This window comes from Aegilops tauschii, chromosome 1, assembly GCF_002575655.3.
Source record: "Aegilops tauschii subsp. strangulata cultivar AL8/78 chromosome 1, Aet v6.0, whole genome shotgun sequence".
NCBI classification, from domain to species: Eukaryota; Viridiplantae; Streptophyta; class Magnoliopsida; order Poales; family Poaceae; genus Aegilops; species Aegilops tauschii.
In genome coordinates this window covers 47,809,077-47,828,758 of record NC_053035.3, presented here as the reverse complement: position 1 = coordinate 47,828,758, position 19,682 = coordinate 47,809,077, and the positions used below count along the sequence as shown (strand labels likewise).

The window sequence follows — 19,682 nt, the reverse complement described above, 5'->3', positions numbered from 1 at the left end:
ATCTCTCAAGCCTCTGGAGAAGTTACTGTTGGGGAACGTAGTAATTTCAAGATTTTCCTACGCACACGCAAGATCATGGTGATGCATAGCAACGAGAGGGGAGAGTGTTGTCCACGTACCCTCGTAGACCGACAGCGGAAGCGTTATCACAACGCGGTTGATGTAGTCGTACGTCTTCACGATCCGACCGATCAAGTACCGACGTACGGCACCTCCGAATTCTACACACGTTCAGCTCGATGACGTCCCTCGAACTCCGATCCAGCCGAGTGTTGAGGGAGAGTTTCGTCAGCACGACGGCGTGGTGACGATGATGATGTTCCACCGACGCAGGGCTTCGCCTAAGCTCCGCAACGGTATTATCGAGGTGTAATATGGTGGAGGGGGGCACCGCACACGGCTAAGAGATCTCAAGGATCAATTGTTGTGTCTCTGGGGTGCCCCCCTGCCCCCGTATATAAAGGAGCAAGGGGGAGGCAGCCGGCCAAGGGGAGAGGCGCGCCATAGGGGGGAGTCCTACTCCCACCGGGAGTAGGACTCCTCCTTTCCTTGTGGGAGTAGGAGAAGGGAAGGGGGAAGGAGAAAGAAGGAAGGGTGCGCCCCCCTTCCCTAGTCCAATTCGGACCAGACCATGGGGATGGGTGCGGCCACCTTTTGAGGCCTTTCTCTCCTTTCCCGTATGGCCCATTAAGGCCCAATACGAATTCCCGTAACTCTCCGGTACTCCGAAAAATACCCGAATCACTCGGAACCTTTCCGAAGTCCGAATATAGTCGTCCAATATATCGATCTTTACGTCTCGGCCATTTCGAGACTCCTCGTCATGTCCCCGATCTCATCCGGGACTCCGAACTCCTTCGGTACATCAAAACTCAATAAAACTATCATCGTAACGTTAAGCGTGCGGACCCTATGGGTTCAAGAACTATGTAGACATGACCGAGACACGTCTCCGGTCAACAACCTATTGCGGGACCTAGATGCCCATATTGGCTCCCACATATTCTACGAAGATCTTTATCGGTCAGACCGCATAACAACATACGTTGTTCCCTTTGTCACCGGTATGTTACTTGCCCGAGATTTGATCGTCGGTATCTCGATACCTACTTCAATATCGTTACCGGCAAGTCTCTTTACTCATTACGTAACACATCATCCCGCAACTAACTCATTAGTCACAATGCTTGCAAGGCTTATAGTGATGTGCATTACCGAGTGGGCCCAGAGATACCTCTCCGACAATTGGAGTGACAAATCCTAATCTCGAAATACGCCAACCCAACAAGTACCTTTGGAGACACTTGTAGAGCACCTTTATAATCACCCATTTACGTTGTGACGTTTGGTAGCACACTAAGTGTTCCTCCGGTAAACGGGAGTTGCATAATCTCATAGTCATAGGAACATGTATAAGTCATGAAGAAAGCAATAGCAACATACTAAACGATCGAGTGCTAAGCTAACGGAATGGGTCAAGTCAATCACGTCATTCTCCTAATGAGGTGATCTCGTTAATCAAATGACAACTTATGTCTATGGCTAGGAAACATAACCATCTTTGGTTAACAAGCTAGTCAAGTAGAGGCATACTAGTGACACTCTGTTTGTCTATATATTCACGCATGTATTATGTTTCCGGTTAATACAATTCTAGCACGAATAATAAACATTTATCATGATACAAGGAAATAAATAATACTTTATTATTGCCTCTAGGGCATATTTCCTTCAGTCTCCCACTTGCACTAGAGTCAATAATCTAGTTCACATCGCCATGTGATTTAACATCAATAATTCACATCACCATGTGATTAACACCCATAGTTCACATCTTTATGTGACCAACACTCAAAGGGTTTACTAGAGTCAATAATCTAGTTCACATCGCTATGTGATTAACACCCAAAGAGTACTAAGGTGTGATCATGTTTTGATTGTGAGATAATTTTAGTCAACGGGTCTGTCACATTCAGATCCGTAAGTATTTTGCAAATTTTTATGTTTACAATGCTCTGCACGGAGCTACTCTTAGCTAATTGCTCCCACTTTCAATATGTATCTAGACCGAGACTTAGAGTCATCTAGATTAGTGTCAAAACTTGCATCGACGTAACCCTTTACGACGAACCTTTTGTTACTTCCATAATCGAGAAACATATCCTTATTCCACTAAGGATAATTTTTGACCGCTGTCCAGTGATCTACTCCTAGATCACTATTGTACTGCCTTGCCAAAATCAGTGCAGGGTATACAATAGATCTGGTACATAGCATGGCATACTTTATAGATCCTATGGCCAAGGCATAGGGAATGACTTTCATTCTCTTTCTATCTTCTGCCATGGTCGGGCTTTGAGTCTTACTCAATTTCACACCTTGTAACACAGGCAAGAACTCTTTCTTTGACTGTTCTATTTTGAACTACTTCAAAATCTTGTTAAGGTATGTACTCATTGAAAAAACTTATCAAGCGTCTTCATCTATCTCTATAGATCTTGATGCTCAATATGTAAGCAGCTTCACCGAGGTCTTTCTTTGAAAAACTCCTTTCAAACACTCCTTTATGCTTTGCAGAATAATTCTACATTATTTCTGATCAACAATATGTCATTCACATATACTTATCAGAAATGGTGTAGTGCTCCCACTCACTTTCTTGTAAATACAGGCTTCACCGCAAGTCTGTATAAAACTATATCCTTTGATCAACTTATCAAAGTGTATATTCCAACTCCGAGATGCTTGCACCAGTCCATAGATGGATCGCTGGAGCTTGCATATTTTGTTAGCACCTTTAGGATTGACAAAACCTCCTGGTTGTATCATATACAACTCTTCTTTAATAAATCCATTAAGGAATGCAGTTTTGTTTATCCATTTGCCATATTTCATAAAACGGCAATTGCTAACATGATTCAGACAGACTTAAGCATAGATACGAGTGAGAAACTCTCATCGTAGTCAACATCTTGAACTTGTCGAAAACCTTTTTGCGACAATTCTAGCTTTGTAGATAGTGATACTACTATCAGCGTCCGTCTTCCTCTTGACGATCCATTTATTCTCAATTGCTTGCCGATCATCGGGCAAGTCAACCAAAGTCCACACTTTGTTCTCATACATGGATCTCATCTCAGATTTCATGGCCTCAAGCCATTTTGCGGAATCTGGGCTCACCATCGCTTCTTCATAGTTCGTAGGTTTGTCATGGTCTAGTAACATAACCTCCAGAACAGGATTACCGTACCACTCTGGTGCGGATCTTACTCTGGTTTACCTACGAGGTTTGGTAGTAACTTGATCTGAAGTTACATGATCATCATCATTAACTTCCTCACTAATTGGTGTAGGAGTCACAGGAACAGATTTCTGTGATGAACTACTTTCCAATAAGGGAGCAGGTACAGTTATCTCATCAAGTTCTACTTTCCTCCCACTCACTTCTTTCGAGAGAAACTCCTTCTCTGGAAAGAATCCATACTTAGCAACGAATGTCTTGCCTTCGGATCTGTGATAGAAGGTGTACCCAACTGTCTCCTTTGGGTATCCTATGAAGACACATTTCTCCGATTTGGGTTTGAGCTTATCAGGATGAAACTTTTTCACATAAGCATCGCAACCCCAAACTTTAAGAAACGACAACTTTGGTTTCTTGCCAAACCACAGTTCATAAGGCGTTGTCTCAACGGATTTAGATGGTGCCCTATTTAATGTGAATGCAGCTGTCTCTAATGCATAACCCCAGAACGATAGTGGTAAATCGGTAAGAGACATCATAGATTGCACTATATCCAATAAAGTACGGTTATGACGTTCGGACACACCATTATGCTGTGGTGTTCCAGGTGGCATAAGTAGTGAAACTATTTCACATTGTTTTAACTGAAGGCCAAACTCGTAACCAAAATACTCTTCTCCACGATCAAATCGTAGAAACTTTATTTTCTTGTTACGATGATTTTCGCTTCACTCTGAAATTATATGAACTTTTCAAATGTTTCAGACTTCTGTTTCATTAAGTAGATATACCCATATCTGCTCAAATCATCTGTGAAGGTCAGAAAATAATGATACCTGCCACGAGCCTCAATATTCATCGGACCACATACATCTGTATGTATGATTTCCAACAAATCTGTTGCTCTCTCCATAGTTCCGGAGAACAGCGTTTTAGTCATCTTGCCCATGAGGCACGGTTCGCAAGCATCAAGTGATTCATAATCAAGTGATTCCAAAATTCCATCAGTATGGAGTTTCTTCATGAGCTTTACACCAATATGACCTAAACGGCAGTGCCACAAATAAGTTGCATTATCATTATTAACTTTGCATTTTTTGGCTTCATTATTATGATTATGTGTATCACTACGATCGAGATCCAACAAACCATTTTCGTTGGTGTGTATGACCATCGAAGGTTTTTATTCATGTAAACAGAACAACAATTGTTCTCTAACTTAAATGAATAACCGTATTGCAATAAACATGATCAAATCATATTCATGCTCAACGCAAACACCAAATAACACTTATTTAGTTTCAACACTAATCCTAAAAGTATAGGGAGTGTGCGATGATGATCATATCAATCTTGGAACTACTTCCAACACACATCGTCACCTCGCCTTTTACTAGTCTTTGTTTATTCTGCAACTCCCGTTTCGAGTTACTACTCTTAGCAACTGAACCAGTATCAAATACCGAGGGGTTGCTATAAACACTAGTAAAGTACACATCAATAACATGTATATCCAATATACCTTTGTTCACTTTGCCATCCTTCTTATCCACCAAATAGTTGGGGTAGTTCCGCTTTCAGTGACCAGTCCCTTTGCAGTAGAAGCACTTAGTCTCAGGCTTAGGTACAGACTTGGGCTTCTTCACTTGAGTAGCAACTTGCTTGCCGCTCTTTTTGAAGTTCCCCTTCTTCCCTTTGCCCTTTTCTTGAAACTAGTGGTCTCGTCAACCATCAACACTTGAAGTGGTCTCGTCAACCATCAACACTTGATGTTTTTCTTGATTTCTACCTTCGTCAATTTCAGCATCACGAAGAGCTCGGGAATTACTTTCGTCATCCCTTGCATACTATAGTTCATCACGAAGTTCTACTAACTTGGTGATGGTGACTAGAGAATTCTGTCAATCACTATTTTATCTGAAAGATAAACTCCCACTTGATTCAAGCAATTGTAGTACCCAGACAATCTGAGCACATGCTCACTAGTTGAGCGATTCTCCTCCATCTTTTAGCTATAGAACTTGTTGGAGACTTCATATCTCTCAACTCGGGTATTTGCTTGAAATATTAACTTCAACTCCTGGAACATCTCATATGGTCCATGACGTTCAAAACGACTTTGAAGTCCCGATTCTAAGCCATTAAGCATGGTGCACTAAACTATCAAGTAGTCATCATATTGAGCTAGCCAAACGTTCATAACGTCTGCATCTGCTCCTGCAATAGGTCTGTCACCTAGCGGTGCATCAAGGACATAATTTTTCTATGCAGCAATGAGGATAATCCTCAGATCACGGATCCAATCCGCATCTTTGCTACTAACATCTTTCAACATAATTTTCTCTAGGAACATATCAAAAATAAAACAGGGAAGCAACAACGCGAGCTATTGATCTACAACATAATTTTGCAAAATACTATCAGGACTAAGTTCATGATAAATTTAAGTTCAATTAATCATATTACTTAAGAACTCCCACTTAGATAGACATCCCTCTAATCCTCTAAGTGATCACGTGATCCATATCAACTAAACCATGTCCGATCATCACGTGAGATGGAGTAGTTTCAATGGTGAACATCACTATGTTGATCATATCTACTATATGATTCACGCTCGACCTTTCGGTCTCCGTGTTCCGAGGCCATATCTGTTATATGCTAGGCTCGTCAAGTTTAACCTGAGTATTCCGCGTGTGCAACTGTTTTGCACCCGTTGTATTTGAACGTAGAGCCTATCACACCCGATCATCACGTGGTGTCTCAGCACGAAGAACTTTCGCAACGGTGCATACTCAGGGAGAACACTTATACTTTGATAATTTAGTGAAGGATCATCTTATAATGCTACCGTCAAACAAAGCAAGATAAGATGCATAAAGGATTAACATCACATGCAATCAATATAAGTGATATGATATGGCCATCATCATCTTGTGCTTGTGATCTCCATCTCCGAAGCACCGTGCTTGTGATCTCCATCTCCGAAGCACCGTCATGATCACCATCGTCACCGGCGCGACACCTTGATCTCCATCGTAGCATCGTTGTCGTCTCGTCAATCTTATGCTTCTACGACTATCGCTACCGCTTAGTGATAAAGTAAAGCATTACATGGCGATTGCATTGCATACAATAAAACGACAACCATATGGCTCCTGCCAGTTGCCGATAACTCGGTTACAAAACATGATCATCTCATACAACAAATTATATCACATCATGTCTTGACCATATCACATCACAACATGCCCTGCAAAAACAAGTTAGACGTCCTCTACTTTGTTGTTGCAAGTTTTACGTGGCTGCTACGGGCTTAGCAAGAACCGTTCTTACCTACGCATCAAAACCACAACGATAGTTTGTCAAGTTGGTGTTGTTTTAACCTTCGCAAGGACCGGGCGTAGCCACACTCGGTTCAACTAAAGTGAGAGAGACAGACACCCGCCGGTCACCTTTAAGCAACGAGTGCTCGCAACGGTGAAACCAGTCTCGCGTAAGCGTACGCGTAATGTCGGTCCGGGCCGCTTCATCTCACAATACCGCTGAACCAAAGTATGACATGCTTGTAAGCAGTATGACTTATATCGCCGACAACTCACTTGTGTTCTACTCGTGCATAGCATCAACGCATAAAACCAGGCTCTGATACCACTATTGGGGAACGTAGTAATTTCAAAATTTTCCTACGCACACGCAAAATCATGGTGATTTATAGCAACGAGAGGGGAGAGTGTTCTCCACGTACCCTCGTAGACCGACAGCGGAAGCGTTATCACAACGCGGTTGATGTAGTCGTACGTCTTCACGATCCGACCGATCAAGTACCGAACGTACGGCACCTCCGAGTTCTACACACGTTCAGCTCGATGACGTCCCTCGAACTCCGATCCAGCCGAGTGTTGAGGGAGAGTTTCGTCAGCACGACGGCGTGGTGACGATGATGATGTTCTACCGACGCAGGGCTTCGCCTAAGCTCCGCAACGGTATTATCGAGGTGTAATATGGTGGAGGGGGGCACCGCACACGGCTAAGAGATCTCAAGGATCAATTGTTGTGTCTCTGGGATGCCCCCCTGCCCCCGTATATAAAGGAGCAAGGGGGAGGCAGCCGGCCAAGGGGAGAGGCGCGCCATAGGGGGGAGTCCTACTCCCACCGGGAGTAGGACTCCTCCTTTCCTTGTGGGAGTAGGAGAAGGGAAGGGGGAAGGAGAAAGAAGGAAGGGTGCGCCCCCCTTCCCTAGTCCAATTCGGACCAGACCATGGGGAGGGGTGCGGCCACCTTTTGAGGCCTTTCTCTCCTTTCCCGTATGGCCCATTAAGGCCCAATACGAATTCCCGTAACTCTCCGGTACTCCGAAAAATACCCGAATCACTCGGAACCTTTCCGAAGTCCGAATATAGTCGTCCAATATATCGATCTTTACGTCTCGGCCATTTCGAGACTCCTCGTCATGTCCCCGATCTCATCCGGGACTGCGAACTCCTTCGGTACATCAAAACTCAATAAAACTGTCATCGTAACGTTAAGCGTGCGGACCCTACGGGTTCGAGAACTATGTAGACATGACCGAGACACGTCTCCGGTCAATAACCAATAGCGGGACCTGGATGCCCATATTGGCTCCCACATATTCTACGAAGATCTTTATCGGTCAGACCGCATAACAACATACGTTGTTCCCTTTGTCACCGGTATGTTACTTGCCCGAGATATGATCGTCGGTATCTCGATACCTAGTTCAATATCGTTGCCGGCAAGTCTCTTTACTCGTTACGTAACACATCATCCCGCAACTAACTCATTAGGCACAATGCTTGCAAGGCTTATAGTGATGTGCATTACCGAGTGGGCCCAGAGATACCTCTCCGACAATTGGAGTGACAAATCCTAATCTCGAAATACGCCAACCCAACAAGTACCTTTGGAGACACCTGTAGAGCACCTTTACAATCACCCATTTACGTTGTGACATTTGGTAGCACACAAAGTGTTCCTCCGGTAAACGGGAGTTGCATAATCTCATAGTCATAGGAACATGTATAAGTCATGAAGAAAGCAATAGCAACATACTAAACGATCGAGTGCTAAGCTAACGGAATGGGTCAAGTCAATCACGTCATTCTCCTAATGAGGTGATCTCGTTAATCAAATGACAACTTATGTCTATGGCTAGGAAACATAACCATCTTTGATTAACGAGCTAGTCAAGTAGAGGCATACTAGTGACACTCTGTTTGTCTATATATTCACACATGTATTATGTTTCCGGTTAATACAATTCTAGCACGAATAATAAACATTTATCATGATACAAGGAAATAAATAATACTTTATTATTGCCTCTAGGGCATATTTCCTTCTGTTACCATATGAGATGACCGAACAAGAAAACGCAGAGATCTGTCAAGCCCAAGTGAAGGACTTCTTTGAAGGGGTGAAAGCAAAGAGACATCCACCTCCAGAGGAGAAGGTAGATCCGGTGAAAGCAAAGCGCACTATCGATGCCCTGAGGAAACCACCAAATTCTTCGCCGAAAACCAACTATGAGCGCGTTACTGAAAAGGTATATATCGAAGCGGAACGGTCGTGAAGTACTAGAAGTGATCAAAGGTTAAAAGAACGACGAGCAGCTGGGAAAAAATTGCCCAGCTCGGCGAACAAGCGAACCAATCGTGCCCCCCGCTCAATGTGTCTAGCGACATCGTCGCTAATGATCCGGGGATGGTGCCCGGTTATAACAATCTTGGAGATTACCTGCCCGACGATGTACATTATGATTTCTTGGAGGTGGATGAACACAGATACGAGTACGAGAAGCCTCTCGTCAAAGATGAAAAATCTCTAACAACGATGATGCGAAGATTCCATGATTGGTACATGAAAACCTGTAGAGAGTCTGGGGGGACAGATACTTTGTATCTGAGAGTTAAAGAGGAGCACGACCTCGTTGGAATTGATCTATTGTATGTTCCATTTGAGGAGTTCTTCTAGTTCTTCAATCAAAAGGCCCTCGATCAATTAACGGTCACTTGCTACTGTCTGTAAGTACTACTTCTGTCATTAAGTCTCTATATATAGCTCAGCTCTTTCATTGCATGTATTTATAATTATCCTCACTATATTATGCAGATTGAAGATCGTCGAGTGTAGAAAAGCAGAAATGTATGATATTGGGTTCATTAACACAAATCTCATAGATGAATTTCAGGTTAAAAAGAGCGCCAAAGATGCCGAGGCCAACTTGCTCAAATCATTGATAATAAATCAAAACAAAGATAAAATACTCTTTCCTTACAACTTCAAGTGAGTGTTACTGTCGTGTGCATATTCGGTTTTCCTTATTACTCGAGTGAGGTTATAGTAATGTAATTGATGAGTTATGCATGCGTGCGCAGCTTCCACTATATTCTCCTGGAGATTAAGCTTGAGCAGGGACTAGTAACCGTCTTAGACTCGAGACGAAAAGATCCCGAGACCTATGCGGACATGACTGAAATTCTCAACAAGTAAGTTCAATCGATCATTATCGCACCATATTGGCAACTTTTTGTTCATTTCCTGATATCTCAAGTAATAATTATTTTCTTTGTCTTGCAGGGTTTGGAAAAAGTTCACCGCAGAAGCTCTGGGACTGCCGAAGGAGCTGCGATATACATACCCGAAAGTAAGTACTACTAGCTAGCTACTTCCGCGCATCTCCCGTTGATTCTAGCTACTTTCATCAATGCCATTTATAATGCTTCATTATCAATTTGATTGACCTCTATTTCTCGTGTGCGAGTTCATCTACAACGCGACTTGCAAAGATAAGCGGGACTACTCTAAAAGACAATATGAAGTGCGTAAGCAATAATATTCACAATTTCATTTTATTACACCATCATTTTTGTTGAGTTTCATTCATATATATGTATTAACCCCGTTCTTCAAATTAGACGTGGCAGATGCGGAATGAACTCCTACCAGAAGATCGCATGAAAGCAATTCAAGAGGAATTGGCGGGATTCTTTCTTGACCACGTCGTCAATAAAGCCGGAGAATACCATGTGGAACTTGAGTTCAAATGCTAGGGGATTGTAAGAGATCTTACATATTGTATATGTATGTAGCCAGTAGCGTCGGATAGATGATACAAAAACTTGTTGTTCGACCAATCTCTCGGAGAAGGAGAGGTCGATCACTTCTCTCGGTATGCATGACGAACTTCTGTACTCAATGGTTTCCTTCATTTTCTTACTAGCTAGTGTGTCGAGGGCCTCTCTATACGTATAGTATGTAGCGTCAACCAAGCACGGAGATAAGAGAGGACATTTCTCTTTATTAATTAATTAGCTACCTAACACAATATATGAAACACCTTAATTAACCATACAAAACCCCCAAATCCACCCCCTTTCAGAAAAAAACAAAAACCCTAGCCCCTGAACAGCTGACGCGTGGATGCCTATTGGTCCCGGTTGGTGCCACCAACCGAGACTAAAGGGCCTCCTGCCTGGGCTCGCAGCACCGGCCACGTGGAGGCCCATCTGTCCCGGTTCGTGTAAGAACCGGGACTAAAGGCCTAGGGCATTAGTAACGACCTTTTAGTCCCGGTTCCTAAACCGGGACAAAAGGCCCTTACGAACCAGGACAATAGGCCCTTTTTCTACTAGTGGGGTTCGATGGCGACTCCGGAGGGGGCGGCGACCGCGCCATTGCTCGGAACCCCTGTGGGTGGGGGGAGGTTTGTTTACCCCTATCCGAGGGTTTTCTTCGGGCAGCGCGTCAGGGCCATGGAAGATGGCGCCCGCTTCCTCGACCTCCCTCGCCGCCACGAGCACCGGGGCAATGCCGACGGGCGTCGGCATTTCCGTCTCCTCCTCCTCCTAACCGGCCATCTCCTTCCCGCTGTGGTTTTCTCCCCGCCCGGCGTACGCTCGAACTCCACCAGCTCCGGGAAGTTTCTAATTTCCGTATTGCTCGTACATGTAGATTAGGGTTTTCTGCAATAGGCATCACTTGGATCCGATCAAATCGAATCAATTCCTTCTTGGGTGCTACTATTCATGTTGTTGATGGTGTTCATGTTCACTATTCGTATGCAGGGTAGATTTGATCTTGTTAATAGGTAGTTACATCGTAGTCCTTAGGCAGGGTATATTGGTTCTTGCATGATAGGTAGTTACATATTCATGATGTTCATAGGTAGGGTTTGTGTGTGATGTTGAAGAGCTAGATTGGTGTTGGTTTAGGCATGGTTTGTTGCATGATTTCGTTACGTGCATGGCATTCATGGTAGGTAGGACAAATTTGCATGCTCATACACATTGTAGGGACACTGTGTTCCCTTGTTGAGGTACTATTACCAATGTAGCATGCTGCCAAATGTGGAAGTGGTCACAACTTGCACTGCTAGTTTTAGGTCATGAGCATGATGCTCACTGATCAGTGGTTGTTGCCCTTGAGCAAGTGCCATTGATCAGTGACACTTGCTCTTCGGCAAGTGCCACTGATCATGTTTTGAAAACTGCACAAATCAGTGGTTGTTGCCCATGAGCAAGTGCCACTCATCAGTGCCACTTGCTCTTCGGCACGTGCCACTGATCGGTGCCTGATCCCAATGCCTTGTTACTAACCATTGTCATCTTACCTGACAAGGTGATGAAGACAGAGTGGGACAAAGTCGGTCGAGGAGCTCAGGTCATGGTCGGCGCCGAGGGCGTCATGGACTTCATCCCCACGAACCGCTAGCTCAAGAGGGTGGATCTACCTGGCAAGGCCGCCTTCATGAGCCAGCCGCATCCAAGGGGACGATGTCCAAGGACCGGCCACGAGGAGGGGTCCCGAGAGCCGTTGTGTTTCTACGTCCAGATCAAGGACGAGGAGGATCTCGCCATGCTCGTCATCCCACCGAAGTTCAAGGAGGTCATGAAGCAGTGGCTGGTGATCAAGCCCCCGCGCGTCGTCAGGCTGTCGGTCAACAAGTGGTGCGAGTCCTGGGTTCAGGTCCAGAACTACGAGGGGCGGATGGTGCTTGACCGGGGCTCGCAGTACTTCTGCCGCCGCCACAGGATCGTCCCCGGCGACCTCGTCGTCGTGCGAATCTCCAGCCTGGGCTTCAAGGTGCAGATCTACAACCACAACAGGGTGCGCTGCACCAACCACGGCTACGTCGGCAAATTCTCCCGCGCTCTCTATTATATAAGTACCCGGTCCTAGTATAGAACTGTTAGTTTGTGGTCATGGTGATGGTGATGGTTTGAACTAGTGCTGCAAACTTGTTAATATTTTGGCCAGGATCGGCGCCCTGGTGTGAAGCAGGAGGCATGGGATGCCCCTACTGTCTTTAACGATGGCCCTACTATATTAATTAGCCTCTTAATCTGCTTTTATTTTCATGTGCATTGCTTGTTTTCATTTTTGCCTCCCGTTTGTGCTGCTAATGTGGTGGTAAGGCCGCCACATTTGAATGGGGTGAGCAGAACACAAACGTGTATGCAGCCAAACAGCTGTGGTTTGCATCTGCTCAGCCCTTAAGCATATATGCAGACAGCCAAACACCCAGCCCTGAAGTGCTCATTGATGCAATGCAGACAACCAAACAACATGCAGATGCTGATTTGTTGCCTGTTTTTGCTCAACCGGGTTGGGTTGAGATGTGTTTGAAATGCAGGTATTGTTTGAGAAGGCAGCCAAACACGCTCTTAATCATATGAGTTACTTTGTATTTTCTTGAATCTTAGGTCCAAACCAGTGTATCGGTAATTGTTATGAATATGAATAAAATTACCAGTGTTTCAAAAAAAAAAAGAACACGCTGCCCTCAAAAGGAAAAAGCTCGGTTACAGAAATATCAAACGCGGCGGTCGGAATAAGAAGCGGCGGCGGAAGGCGAGCGAGGAACCCTAACCTAAACACCTGGCGCAGGGTACGTATGCTCAGCAAATTCTTCAAAATCTTCACTTTTCCTAGTGGAGGCGGAGTCGGAAGTCCGATGCCAGCCACGCGGTGGGGCTTCGTGGTCTTGACGGAGACGGACCCGGAACTCAGTCGCCGCATATATAAATGCAAGAGAAGTCTTTCCTCCCAAATCCCAATCCACTGATAAAATTACGAGCACAGACGCAAACTCAGGCGATTCGAGGCGAGGATACGAAGAGAGCTTGAGATCGGCGATGGCAGCGGCGATTCGGCAGGCGGCGAGGAGGTTGGCTGGCTTTGTTCTCCAGCGAACGAAAACGGAGGTGCCAAGGAGGCTCATCCACGGCGGTCCGCCGGCAGCAGCCCCCTCTTCCCTCCGGCATACTTCCTCTGGTGTTGAGGTACCGAAAATCACGACTTCTATCGATTATTTCATCGACTGCTGATTGATTCGCTACTGTGCTCTGCGCATAACATGATTAGGGATCTAGCAATTCCACGCCTCGCAATACCATAGGTCTCGTAATAATCAAATCCTTTTCCAAACGGCAGGATGGGGATTGCTTACCCCCTAGGATTATCAACACTAGCTAGTTCCAAATTATTTTGTAAATCTTGGTTTTGCCATCAGTAAGCATGATTCGAGAATGAAATATCTTTTGCAAAGGAAATATGACACTGTTTAGTTTTAGGCATGCCTACAATAACATTCTAGATCAACTATAGCTATGTAGGCTTGCATCAATGAATATGTTGAATATGTTGTTAGATATTGTATCTAACTTCTACGTAATTTGTAAAGGAAATAGCAGTGCATCAAGATGGGAAGGCTTCTGCTTTGAGGGAAATCAAGAAGAAGAGAGAAGAGTTGTTTGATCTGATTGCTGACACAGAAAGGCGATACGACACCCGGCTTACCAAGGAAGGCTGTCAAAACACACGCATGCTCCAGCAGCTTGCGGTGCAAATCGAGCCTAGACCCAATGACCCCTTGTGGTATCTACTCAGAACATATGCTGTCCTTTTCATGTTCTTTTTTCCTTGGAATAATTTGTTAACAAATTTTATTACATCTCTGAACTTGCAGGCGGTCGAAGCGGTTTTCGAAGAGACTCAATGATTTTCTGGGGTTAGCCGGGGCTGTTATATCATCCTATATGCTTACGCGTAAGTGGCTTCACTTGGACCAAGAGGCAGATTCAAAAGAGCAGAAGATCTAACTAGCAACAATGGCTTCAGTTGGAGAATGAGGCAGAAGATCTAACTAGCTATCTGGAAGTCAAAGTGTAATTTCACTAGTATAGAAATGCTCGAGGATGAAGTTATTAGTGCTCTTTTTTGGGCATTCTTCAGCTTTTGTACCAGCAACTGTGAAAATTAGTTATGCATTTTTATATGGTTTTGGCTTCAGTTTCCTTTGACCTTATGTGCGGTGTCAATACTGTGTTCAGTGATTGTATGTGTTGCCCCCACCCCCCATTTTGTACAGTTTAGCATGATGCCAGTCACACCAGTCTATTTTAGGGGAAGCTTGTACTATTATGCCAGCTCGTGTGTTTTATACAAGGATGAAAATGCTCTCCCCCTCTCTCTTTCTCCAATAGAATCAGTCTACACTGTTAACAGGTTGCTGCGATGCTGCTCTGCTGGTTTCGTGAGAGCATCTCCAGCCGCGCCCCCAACAAGGCCCCCCAGGCGATTTTTCGGCCGCCGGCGCCAAAAAAAGGCCCAGTCGCGCCCCAAGGGCCAAGTTTTCGCCGGCTCGGGCCGAAATTAGCGCCGGCGGACCCAACCCGAACCCGGCGCGCTGGGGGCGCTCGGGGGCGCCGGGCGAATCGTTTTTGGCGCGAAAAGCCGCGGGGCCCCCTTGCCAGCGACTCGACTCTCTTCTCGCCGCTTCGTCGTCCTCATCGCCTCGTTTCCCGCGGCGAATCAATGCCAAAGCTGCGCGCCGGTCAGCCTCCATTGATGCCTCACGGGCGGCGCAGTGAAGGCCGGGCAACGCGCGTCCCCTCGCCCGCCATGCATAACACGCCGGCCACGCGTACTACGCGGCGCCTCCGCCTATATAAGCCGACCACCAGCGCGCCGGAGACACGCACAGATCCTCCACTGCCGACGCGCCCATTTCTCCCCCTTCCTCCCTCGCCTCCTCTCGCCGTCTCCAGTTCAGAAGAATGGCCGAGCACTTCCCAGGCGACGGCGCGGCGGCGAATGGCTTCGGGCGCCGCCAACTTCACGAGGACGAGGCTCGCCTCCTTTTCGAGGCCGAGTACCCGATCCCGCCGGACATGCGGGTGCCCGGGGCGTGGAGGATCAGCGCCGGCGGCGTGCCGGTGCCACCACCACCCACCGGGGCAGCGCGGCGTGCGGAGATCAAACGTATCCGCGCGTCCCTGCCGCGGGCGGCGAGGGAAGTCCCGCGGTACACCCCCGACAGCCCGCTCTAGAAGCCCTACCCGCAGCTCCGGCGTCCGCATCGGCGACTCCACCCCCCCCCCTCCGGCCGCTTCGTCCTCGTCGAGCCCAAGCCGGAGCCCGGCCTCCCCTCGGAGTACGAGGAGATAGCCCGGCGCGGCTTCTCCGACGAGGAGGCCCTACAGTGGGCGCGGGACGACTACTACCGCGACGAGATGGTCCGGCAGCGCCGGGCCCTGGAGGAGATAGAAGCCCGCAAACGTGGGCGCGAGGACGAGCACGGCGTCGTGTTCCTCGACAGCGACGACGACGAGGACGCCCCCGGACCGTCCAACCCGCCGCGCCAACCAGGGGAGGGATGCAGCAGGGACGGCGGCGGCGGAGGCGGCGGCAACAACGACGACGACGACGGCGACTACACGTGGTTCTACAGCCTCCTCGGCATGTAGAACTGCAAGGGCGGGCGGCGGGCGGCGAGGAGCGGCGATGGAGACGGCGAGGAGCGGCGATGGAGACGGCAAGATCTTGAAAAGCTAAGAGTGAGTTATGAAGATCTTCAGAAGGAGTGCGATTCATTACTTGCTCAACAAATCAGCGCTGCTCAGGAAGAATTTGTTCCTCCATGTTTGAAATGCATTGAACGTGAATCTGCTAATTCTTTACCTGAATGTTCAAATGCTTCTAATACTACAAATTCTTCAACTGTCTCTGCTATCACTAATTCCTCATCTGAGGACATTGCTAGTATCACTGACGATGCAGGGCTGAAGAAATTGTACATGACAGGCATGTACAAAAGCCTCAAAGGGCATCAGACTCTTTGTGATGTGCTTAAAAAGCAGATCCTCAACAGGAACCCTAGGAAAGAGGGTATTGCCTTTGAGAGGAAACTCAATGCTGATGGTACATATTGGAAGCCTGAGCAGTACCCCAAAACCTCATGGGTTGCTGCAAAGGGATCTCCAGTTGATCCATCTAATTTATCTGGCTTACATGTGAATCTTCTCATTCTTCTAATGAGTCATTTGACTCCAACTATAAACTGTTTAAAAATCAGAATGGTGAAGTATTTGCTAGATATGTTGGCACTAACTGCAGGAACGGTTCTCCTATGAAGAAAATCTGGGTTCCCAAAAGGTGCCTTGAAAGTCTTCAGGTGAATGTCCTCATGACACCACCTGTGAAGAATAGGAACCCCAGATCAAATTCTTCATATGGATCCGAGTCCTCATACGGACCAAATTCCTCACATGGATCAAATTCCTCAAAAGGATCAAAATCCTCATATGAACATCATCGTGCTAACAACTCTGTTTCGCAGGGAAGAGCCAAGGGCTATGAATATGAGCATTATTCTTCTAATCATTATGTTCATAAGTCCTCGAAGAATTTCTCTGCTTATTCATATGCTTACCATAACTCCTCTTATGTGAAACGAAATGGATTGGCTTCTATGCCACCTTTCTCGTATGGAGCTCGCAGAGTGATGAACTCTTTGCCACCTCTTCTGATGTGGGTGGTGAAGAAAAAGAACTAATCTTTTATGCAGGGTCAGGTCTCCAGACGTACTTAAACGTCTCAAGAATTTGCTGGAGACCTGAAAAGTGCCTGAAAGGACGCAGGCTAATCATGAAGAAATGAACTTTCATTTCTCACGTCCTCATATTGTTTTAACGGTTGCATTGCTTGATGAAATTGGTCTGATGAATTGTGATGTCATATTCTTCACTGATGAAGTATATGAAGTTCGTAAGCTGCACTAATTCATCTGCAGGATGATCAACCCAAAGCCACTGAGTGGGTCCTCGATAGTGGATGTACAAATCACATGACTGGTGACAAGAATCTATTGATGGATGCTCCCTTATCACCATCGCATCTGAAGCATATCATCTTCGCTGACAAAGGCAAAAGTCAGGTATTGGGTCTAGGTAAGGTTGCGATCACAAAGGATCGACACATGGACAAAGTCATGCTTGTCGAGTCCTTAGGATACAACCTCATGTCTGTCTCAATGCTTTGTGATCTTGATATGGTTGTTTTCTTTGGCAAGTATCGTTGTGTTGTGGTTATGGAAACTGACAATTCCAAAGTCTTCGAAGGCTTTAGGAGAGGAGACTTGTATATTGTTGATTTCTCTACAGGACCGCAACCAGCCGTGTGCCTACTTGCAAAAGCTTCAGAAGGCTGGCTATGGCATCGACGACTTGGTCATGCAGGCATGAGGAATTTGCACATGCTTGCGAAGAAGAAGCACATCATTGGCATTGAGAATGTCAAATTCCTCAAGGATCACTTATGCGGAGCCTGTGAAGCTGGAAAGATGACCAAGGCTAAGCATCCAGCGAAGACTATCATGACCACTACTCGACCATTTGAATTGCTTCATATGGATCTCTTCGGTCCTAACCATTACTCAGCAGTCACAAATGACGCATCTCTCTATGGCTTTGTTATTGTTGATGATTACTCTCGTTACACATGGGTACATATTGTTACTTACAAACATGAAGTGCAGGAAGTCTTCAAACGATTTTCCTCGAGGGCTTCAACCAACTTTGGTGTGAAGATCAAGCACATCAGAAGTGACAATGGAACTGAGTTCAAGAATTCTAGTCTTGATGACTATCTTGATGAACTTGGTATTACTCATGAGTTATCTGCTCCTTACACTCCTCAGCAGAATGGCTTCGTGGAGCGCAAGAACAGAACTCTCGTTGAGATGGCACGCATTATGCTTGATGAGTACAAGACGCCTCGTCACTTCTGGATTGAGGCAATTTATACTACGTGCCACATCATCAACAGGGTATATCTTCACAAATTCTGACTGCCTATGAACTCCTCACTGACAAGAAACCCAATGTGAGTTATTTCAAAGTCTTCGGTGCTAAATGTTGGATTAGAGATCCTCATCACAATGCTAAATTTACACCGAAAGCACATGAAGGTTTTATGCTTGGTTACGAAAAGGACTCGCACACCTACAGAGTCTTCAACAACGTTCTTCACAAGGTTGTTGAAACTGTAGATGTGCGGTTCGATGAAACTAATGGCTCGCAAAGAGAGCATCTACCCTCTATGATAGATGAACCAGCACCTGAGGAAACTATCAAGTTCAAGGCTACTGAGGATGTCATTCCTACCGAAGAATCTGCTGAAGAATTCATTCCATAACATGAAGAACGTCGAGCTAATGCACCTGAAGAAAATGGTGCTGAAGAAAATGCTGATCAAATTCCTCGACGACAACCTACTCATCCTCGTGTTGCAAAAGAAGTGCAAGTTGAAAAGATCATCGATGACATTGAAGCACCAGGTCCTCTCACACTCTCAAAAACTTCACATTTATCTAACTTTTGTGGGCACTATGCCTTTGTCTCTATCACAGAGCCCACTAAGGTAGATGAAGCATTTCTGGAGCCTGAGTGGATTCAGGCCATGCAAGAAGAATTACATCAGTTCGAACTCAACAACGTCTGGGAACTGGTTAAACGTCCAGATCCTAGCAAGCACAATATCATTGGCACAAAGTGGATCTACCGCAACAAGCAAGATGAAAATGGCCTTGTGGTGAGGAATAAGGCACGGCTTGTAACTCAAGGCTACACACAGGTTGAAGGAATTGATTTCGATGAAACTTTTGCACCTGTTGCCAGACTTAAAGCTATTCGCATATTACTTGCTTATGCTAACCATCATGATATCACTTTATATCAAATGGATGTGAAAAGTGCATTCCTCAATGGTAAGCTTGAGGAAGAAGTATATGTTGCTCAACCCCCAGGTTTTGAAGATCCAAAGCATCCTGACAAAGTCTTCAGACTCAATAAGGCCCTCTATGGCCTCAAGCAGGCCCCTCGGGCGTGGTATGATACTTTGAAGGAATTCCTCATGAAGAAAGGCTTCAAACCCGGTTCACTCGACCCTACTCTTTTCACTAAATCTTATGATGGTGAATTGTTTGTGTGCCAAATATATGTTGATGATATTATCTTTGGCTGTACTGACCAACGTTATAGTGATGAATTTGCCTATATGATGAGTGAAGAATATCAAATGTCTATGATGGGAGAATTGAAATTCTTCTTAGGTCTTCAAATTCGTCAACAGCGCAATG

At 45.7% G+C, this 19,682-nt stretch overlaps 1 long non-coding RNA gene across 1 annotated transcript; it reads left to right on the top strand.

Annotated features, from left to right (window-relative positions):
• The first annotated feature begins 11,158 nt into the window (after positions 1 to 11,158).
• LOC141039275 (uncharacterized) lies at positions 11,159 to 14,565 on the top strand. Its single transcript, XR_012200198.1, has 3 exons — positions 11,159 to 13,545; positions 13,947 to 14,140; positions 14,232 to 14,565. It is a non-coding gene; the product is annotated as an uncharacterized lncRNA (long non-coding RNA).
• Positions 14,566 to 19,682: the final 5,117 nt, after the last annotated feature.